Below are 7,230 nucleotides of genomic sequence, written 5' to 3'. Positions count from 1 at the left end.
GTCCCTGGTGGTCTTTTGGGGAGGCTCCAAGTCTCCGGGCATTATAGTAAGTATCAACGAGGACTTCTGAGAGCCACTGGTGCCTTCCTAATCATTGGTCTTGCTGATGTTCTTGAAAGACCAGTGAGTCCCTATCCTCAGGTTGAAGTGGAGGGAGCTGGAGCCCACAGTTCGAATCCTGGTCCTGCCATCTCCAAATGGCAGAAGATCCTAAGAAACTCATTCCTATCCATATGAATACCAATGGAATGTGATGTCATGATTGAATGGGAAATTCTTAAATGATTCTCGGATAAAATTGTAAACAATTAGATTATAATACACTGATCAATTTTAATTAGTACTTATGAAACATTTAAACAATCACATTCATTAAATGGAGGCATAATGAAATATCTCAGAACTGGGTGTCACATAGTATAGGGGTGCCATTTTTTTCTGCCAGGACTTATTTGTTAATTGTTATATCCCATTTTCTGAGTGTAATTTGGTATATGAAACTAGGATATATTATAAATCAATTATTCAAACAGTTTTTTATCATAATATAGAGATAAATCCAAATTATATATATATAAGCAAATTCCCCAAATTAAATATATTTAAACCATTAAAACTTTTAACAAAACTTAACACTTGCTGCAGTGTTCATTATGACAGGAGCCTTGTATAGAATAATTGAATTCCTCCTCCTACACATCTCTTGAACAACAAATATCTGTAATTATTTTGTTTTTGACATGTCAATCTTGACTTTATTCTTAAATGTGTGCTTATGTAAGAAGTACATGGCTTTAAATTTCATGAAAATTCTTTTATACTTACTTTTTGTTGAATTGTCTAGTTTAAGAAAATCAATTACACTTTATATATAAAACATGTTCTATGCTCCATTCAGCATGGCGTACTCTAACATTAGAACGATACAGAGAAGATTTGAATGGCCCATGCACAAGGATGATAGGCAAATTCCTGTACCATTCCATACTTTTACAACAACAGATGTTGGAGGGGATGTGGCCACAAGGGAACTGTACTGCACTCTTGGTGGGAGTGTAAAGTTGTTCAACCACTTTGGAAAGTAGTATGGAGGTTCCTCAAAAGACTCCACATAGAACTCCCCTATGACATAGGAATCCCACTTTTGGGCATTTACCCAAAATATCACAAACAAGACGGTACTAAAACTATCAGCACAATTATATTTATTGCAGCATTGTTTAAGATAGCTAAGATATAGAACCAACCCCGATGCCCCTCATCAGATAAATAGATCAAGAAAATGTGCTATTTGTACCAATGAAATTCTATGCCTCCATAAGAAAGAATGGCATCGCCCAATTTGTTAGAAAATGGAAAGACTTGGAAAAAAATTAAGTGAAGTAAGCCAGGTCCAAAGAAACATAGGTCCCAGGGTTTCCCTAATTTTAATAACTAATATATGTTTGGAATAAGCAGAAAAGGTCAAAATCTATGCACATATGACCAGATAAGATGATGTTAAGGGAAATGAACGCCCAAATAGGAACACAAGTTTTTTTTTTCTTACTATTGTTTCGAACGTACTTATAACAGTCTCTGTGTTTTTTTGTTTCTTTATATGTTCCTCCCTCATGCTATAACCCCTGTTTTCACTGTATTTGAATTTGGTGTGCCCACCTCTTGTATATACACTCCTCTAATTTGTGAAGAGGAAGGAAAAAATAATGCTTAAGTAGGGATTCAGATTGACCCATTGTAACAATGAGATGCACAAGAAACTATGGTGGAAAATGAACTTTACAATTTAGGCAGGGGAAGAGGGGAGGGGAGTTTACTTGTAGAGGTTGGAGGGAAGGGATGGTAGAGGGAAAATAAAGGAGGAGGTAACAATCCTTTTTAAGAAATGTACTCATTACATGCTCATGTAAATGTGACCTCTCTGTACAGTATTTTTAAAATAAAAAAGTATGAAAATGTTCTGAGATGGGAGAGTTTATTTCCTTTATTTTACTCATACAATATGGCTAACAAAGAAATTAATGCAAAAAACTGATATCAAGGTATTTTGAATGAATGTGTGTGTGTGCACGTGCACATGTTCTCATGCACTTCCATGTATGTTGGTGTGCTCACAGTTTGAAAAAAGGGCTTCAAAGTCTTGCTAGGCCTTTCCTCTCTAGATTGGTGAGCTACTATATGAGCTACATCTCCATTCCTGGCCCGTTGCTAACTCATTGAAATTTTTGAAAAAATAATCTCATGAATTTATTTTGCCCTGATTGGCTTCCACTGCTATCCACAGTTCTCTGGCTCCTGAGTAAATATGCCGAGTAGTTAGGATTACAGGTGTGATCAACCAGCACAAGGCTTTCAGAGTAATTTTAAAAGTAGAAGAAAGTTTACTTCACAGGGGCCTGTTTTATCATCTCCTACTTTTAAAGCATTTTGGAGTGATTATTTGTGAATTTTTTTTTCGTTTTTTTGGATTCTTAAGAAAGTAAGTGATGATATTTAAAAGTTTAGTACTTTATAAATTGGAACCTGGAAAAATGGGACAGAATATATTTGTCTTTCTTATAAGCTCAGCTCTGTGCATGATAACCCAATGTCACCTACATAGTCTGTGTTGAAGACAAAATGTAACAGAAAACAATCACCATGGGCAATAATTGCTATGGTATTATTTCTTGGACAATATGAATATTGAATTGAGAGTGTAAGAGAATGGAGAGATTTTACCTACCTTTTGTTTATTGCTGAAAGACTTTTGGAAACTTTGACTCATTTTCTTCCTCACAGTGCGTGTTTGGGCCATGCACTTACTGCCTTTAATTACAATTTTTCCCAACACTAAAATGGTGATAACATTAGCATTATAGAAAATGTTATCTTAAGAATTAAGGAAAATAAAACTTGTGAAATACTTAACATAAACTTCCATGAATGAGTTCTGAGTTTAGCCAGCAGTTTTTTTTTTTAAATACTAAAAAGAATGTGATAAGTATTACAGAAACCATTGCATATAGTGAGCAAACAGAAGTAATGTTATCTATTGACCATACTCTTCTTCCAAGGAAGCCAGGTGGATTATTTCTCATGCTGTAAATCAAACTGGTTATCTTATGTCTTGATAGTGTAAAAATATCAGTGACAAAATAATGAAGGAATGTTGTAGACTGGGTGAAGTTCATATGAAAATGTGCAAAACTGATAAAACTTCAAAGTATCTGAACATTATTTTGTGTTTTACATTATTTAAGGTACATTGAAAAGTTAAGAATGACCTAAAAGAATGGATTCTCTTTTCGATGTCCTATCATCGGTTCTTGGATGAACACTTTCCTCATTCTTGTAAAGGCATCATCAGATGAGGGGAAGTATATTATTTTTTGTTTGCTTCTGTCCATTTATTCTTCATTTGAAATCTGAACTACTTGAGACTGAAAGAAAACAAGGAAATTAGACACGCAGTCTTTGGAAAAAACAATCATTGTGAAATAAATAAAATGCATACAGCCTTATAAAAGGTCTGACTAAAGTGAGTTATATAGTCTCAAGCATAAACAGAAAATGATTAAGCAATATCATGTTATTTAAAATTGAAAATGTTAGGAGTTGCTTAATATTGTTGCTTTCTAATATCTTGAATTAATTATTGATTTTGTATTGAAAGATTAAAGATGATATTAACAAGAAACTTGATTAAAAGTGTACAAAAGTTCTGAATAGACATGTTCTCCTTAAAGCCCTGAAAATTTACAGTGGGTTTACAAAGTTATTTAATACCACTTCTATGCTGGTTTAATTCTTTTTGAGCAGAAGTCATTACAGAAATGTAATTCAAAATTACTATGATACTACTTCATAATTATTGTAACTGTAAGGTCCGTTCCTGGATGGCGAGCAGACTCCACCCTCCTCACAGCAAACTCTCCACCTTGTATCTGCGTTTGGCAACTGGGACACCTGGAAGAGGTCACATCTGAATTTGATGTGCCCACAACTTTCTCTGCCCATACCCTAGATAAGGCCTAGCCCAGGCCCAGAAGCTCTCTCTGCTTTTCTAGTTCTTTCTCAGCTCTCTTCTCTGTCCTCTCTCTCTCTGTTCTTTTCTAGCTCTCTCTGCTCTCTCACTATTCTCTCTCTCTGCTCTCTCTCTGTTCTTTTCTAGCTCTCTCTGCTTTTTTCTAACTCTTTTCTAGCTCTTTCCTCTCTCTTTCCCAGCTCCCTCTCTTTCCCAGGCCTTTCCCAGCCACGTGGAGTGCCAACCTTGCCTGGTCCCAGCAGGTCTACTGAATAAACCTACCCAGTACCTGAATACTGCGTGCGTGGTGCTGTTCTTACTCAGCTACCTCATTTTAAAAACCTAACAGTAACTTTTATCAAAAAAATCAAAGGAATCAGGTGTGGTGGTAAAGACTTTTAACTCCAAGCATTTAGGAGGTTGGATTTAAGTCTAAGGCCAGTCTGGAGTACTGAAAAGAATAAAAACCTGCCCTTTATTACCCTTTAACAAAGGTAATAATGCTGAGAGTGTGGAGAAAAGGAAATTTTCTACACTCTTCAACAAAATGCAGGTTAGTATTCTCCTTGTAGAAAGTAATATGCAGCTTTCTAAAGAACTCCAAAGTTGAAATATAATCTGCCCCAACAATCAAGTGATTATTTCTCTATTTGTAACTTAAATATATGTGCAGTTCATTGTAATCATCATTCACAACAACAGCCAAGATATAAATCGAAGTTCAGTGTTCAACTACAGACTAATAAAGCAACTGTGGTACATGCACAAATATCTTTTTCTGTTTCATCCTTAAAATAGCAAGCGACTTCTCCCATTAGCGACAACTTACAATGACCTGAAAGATGTATTCTTTTTTTTTTTTTTTTTTTTGTCTGTCGTGGGGCTTGAACTCTGGGCCTGGGCGCTGTCCCAGCTCTTCAGCTCAAGGCGAGCGCTCTACCACTTGAGCTACAGCGCCACTTCCGGTTTTCTGGTGGTTTATTGGAGATAGGAGTCTCACGGTCTCTCCTGCCCGGGCTGGCTTTGAACCGCGATCCTCAGATCATAGCCTCCTGAGTAGCTAGGATTACAGGCGTGAGCCACCAGCGCCCGGCTGAAAGATGTATTCGAAATGAAGAAAAATGTAGTCTGCTGATCTTTGTAAACACACACACACACACAAACACACACAAACCAACATCAAAAATTAAGACAGAAATTTTTAACAAGTAAAGCAACGTGGAATTGTTGGGACATTTAGGTCACAATGTTGAAGATAGTAGATATACAGAATGAATCAGTATAGAGTTGTAATGTACAACATGAGGATACAGGAGACAACACTGGCCTTACATGGTTTCCCTGATTTGCAATATCTAGTATATGTCTGAGTCAAGCAGAAAAGGTCAGATAAGGTGATGTTAGGGAAATGAACCCTAAGATATGTATTCTTTTTTTTTCTTTCATGCGATTGTTTCTAACACATTTATAAGACTATTTCATTGTTGTTTGTATGTCCCTTCCCCACAGTATAACCCCTGCTTTCACTGTATTTGATGTCGGTATAATTTGTGGAGGGGTAGGGGAAAAACAAATCGTTTAAATAGGGATACAGGTGGACCCATTGCAACAATGGGTCGTTATGTCGAAAACGAACTTTACAATTTTTGTGGTGGGGGGAAGCGGGTAGGATTGGGTGGGGGGCGGAGGGAAGATGGGAAGGGGTGGGAAGGGGAAACAAAGGAGGAGGCTACAATCTTGTTAAGAAATGTACTCATTATCTTGCCTGTGTAATTGTAATCCCTCTGTACAGTATTTTCACAACTAAAAAAAGAAATGAATGAAGCTAAGTAAGTAGGAGTTGTTCTTATGAGTAGGGGTTGCTCTTTTTGTTGTGCTTCCCTCAGTAATGGATAAGATGAACATAATGTTGCATGCTCAATATAGAACAAAATGTCAAATTAAAATACATGATATTATCCTTGGTGTAAACTAATTATTGCAAATAAAGGAAACCACGGGACCTATGTTTCTTTGTTTAGTTTACTTCACTTAATATGATTTTTTCCAAGTTCTTCCATTTCCTTAAAAATGAGATGGTACCTTTCTTTCTGATGAAAGCATAGTATTACATGTACGTATATCTCTCTGGTGTGTGTGTGTGTGTGTGTGTGTGTGTGTGTGTGTGTGTGTGTGTGTGTGTGTGTGTGTGTGTGTGTGGTGTGTGTGTGTTTCACTTTCTTGATCCATTCATCTACTGAGGGGCATCTGGGTTGATTCCATATCTTAACTAGGGTAAATACTACTGTGATAAACATAATTGGGCTGGTAGCTTTAGAGTGGCCTTGTTTGTGGTCACTAGGGTAAATGCCCAGAAGTGGGATTACTGGGTAATATGGGAACAGTATTGTGTACATCAAGGATAATATTAATAGTTGAGCAGAATAGCTCAATAGCTATGTACATATGACTCTATAAGAACAACTTTTTGTTGTTCTTAATGTACTACGTGATTTGTTTTTATCCTTTTGTGTTTTCCCCACCTATGGTTTATCGCCTGAAGTCACTGTATTTTAATCTGATGCCCTGGGTATTGTAAATATGTTGATTTGAACTTGGGAATGGAAAGAGAAAAAACAAAATGGTGAGACAAAGGTCAAATGAGTAACCTATGCAACTGTCATACTCAAAAGACAATATGTTGGAAATAATCTTGGGGGGGGGCGTTGGAAGGGAAGAAGGTAAAAAATTGGAGAAGGGGTAACAAGTTAGAAAAGAAATGAATTCCTTGCCTTACTTGTGTAAGTATAACCCCTTTGTACTTTACCTTAACAATAGAATTTAAATAAAAAATAAAATATATGAGAGCAGCAATAAAGGAGATAGGAAAGGGGGAAATACTGTAGTACAGTGCAGTAAAACAGCTGTGGAGACCAGAAATTTTACTTTTACATAGGAAGGAATAAACTTGCACACAGATTTTCAGCCTCATGTCAGTAATTAAAAAGGGAAAACAAAATGCACAATCAGCAAACCAATATAGATAAAATAGAAAATTAAGCAAGTTGAAGGGATGACTTGGACCAAGAATAACAAATGACACAATTAGGTAACAAATAACAAGCTGGTAAGTTTAAAAAGTATTACCCATAATTCTATTAAATGTTGTTTACATCACAATTTGTTAGCACTATAATTCAAATCACAGTTAAATAATATATCATTTTTATAATGGTATTTATTTT

At 36.0% G+C, this 7,230-nt stretch overlaps 1 non-coding gene across 1 annotated transcript; it reads left to right on the top strand.

The window, feature by feature from the left end:
- The first annotated feature begins 889 nt into the window (after positions 1-889).
- Positions 890-992, top strand: LOC138826451 (U6 spliceosomal RNA). The gene has a single exon (XR_011371721.1). It is a non-coding gene; the product is annotated as a U6 spliceosomal RNA (small nuclear RNA).
- The last annotated feature ends 6,238 nt before the right edge of the window (positions 993-7,230 follow it).

The sequence above is a fragment of the Dipodomys merriami genome, unplaced genomic scaffold (assembly GCF_024711535.1).
Source record: "Dipodomys merriami isolate MVZ:Mamm:240054 unplaced genomic scaffold, mDipMer1.0.p SCAF_1424, whole genome shotgun sequence".
Lineage (NCBI taxonomy): Eukaryota > Metazoa > Chordata > Mammalia > Rodentia > Heteromyidae > Dipodomys > Dipodomys merriami.
Note: the sequence above shows the minus strand (reverse complement) of the source record. Positions and strands in the feature narration are given on the sequence as shown.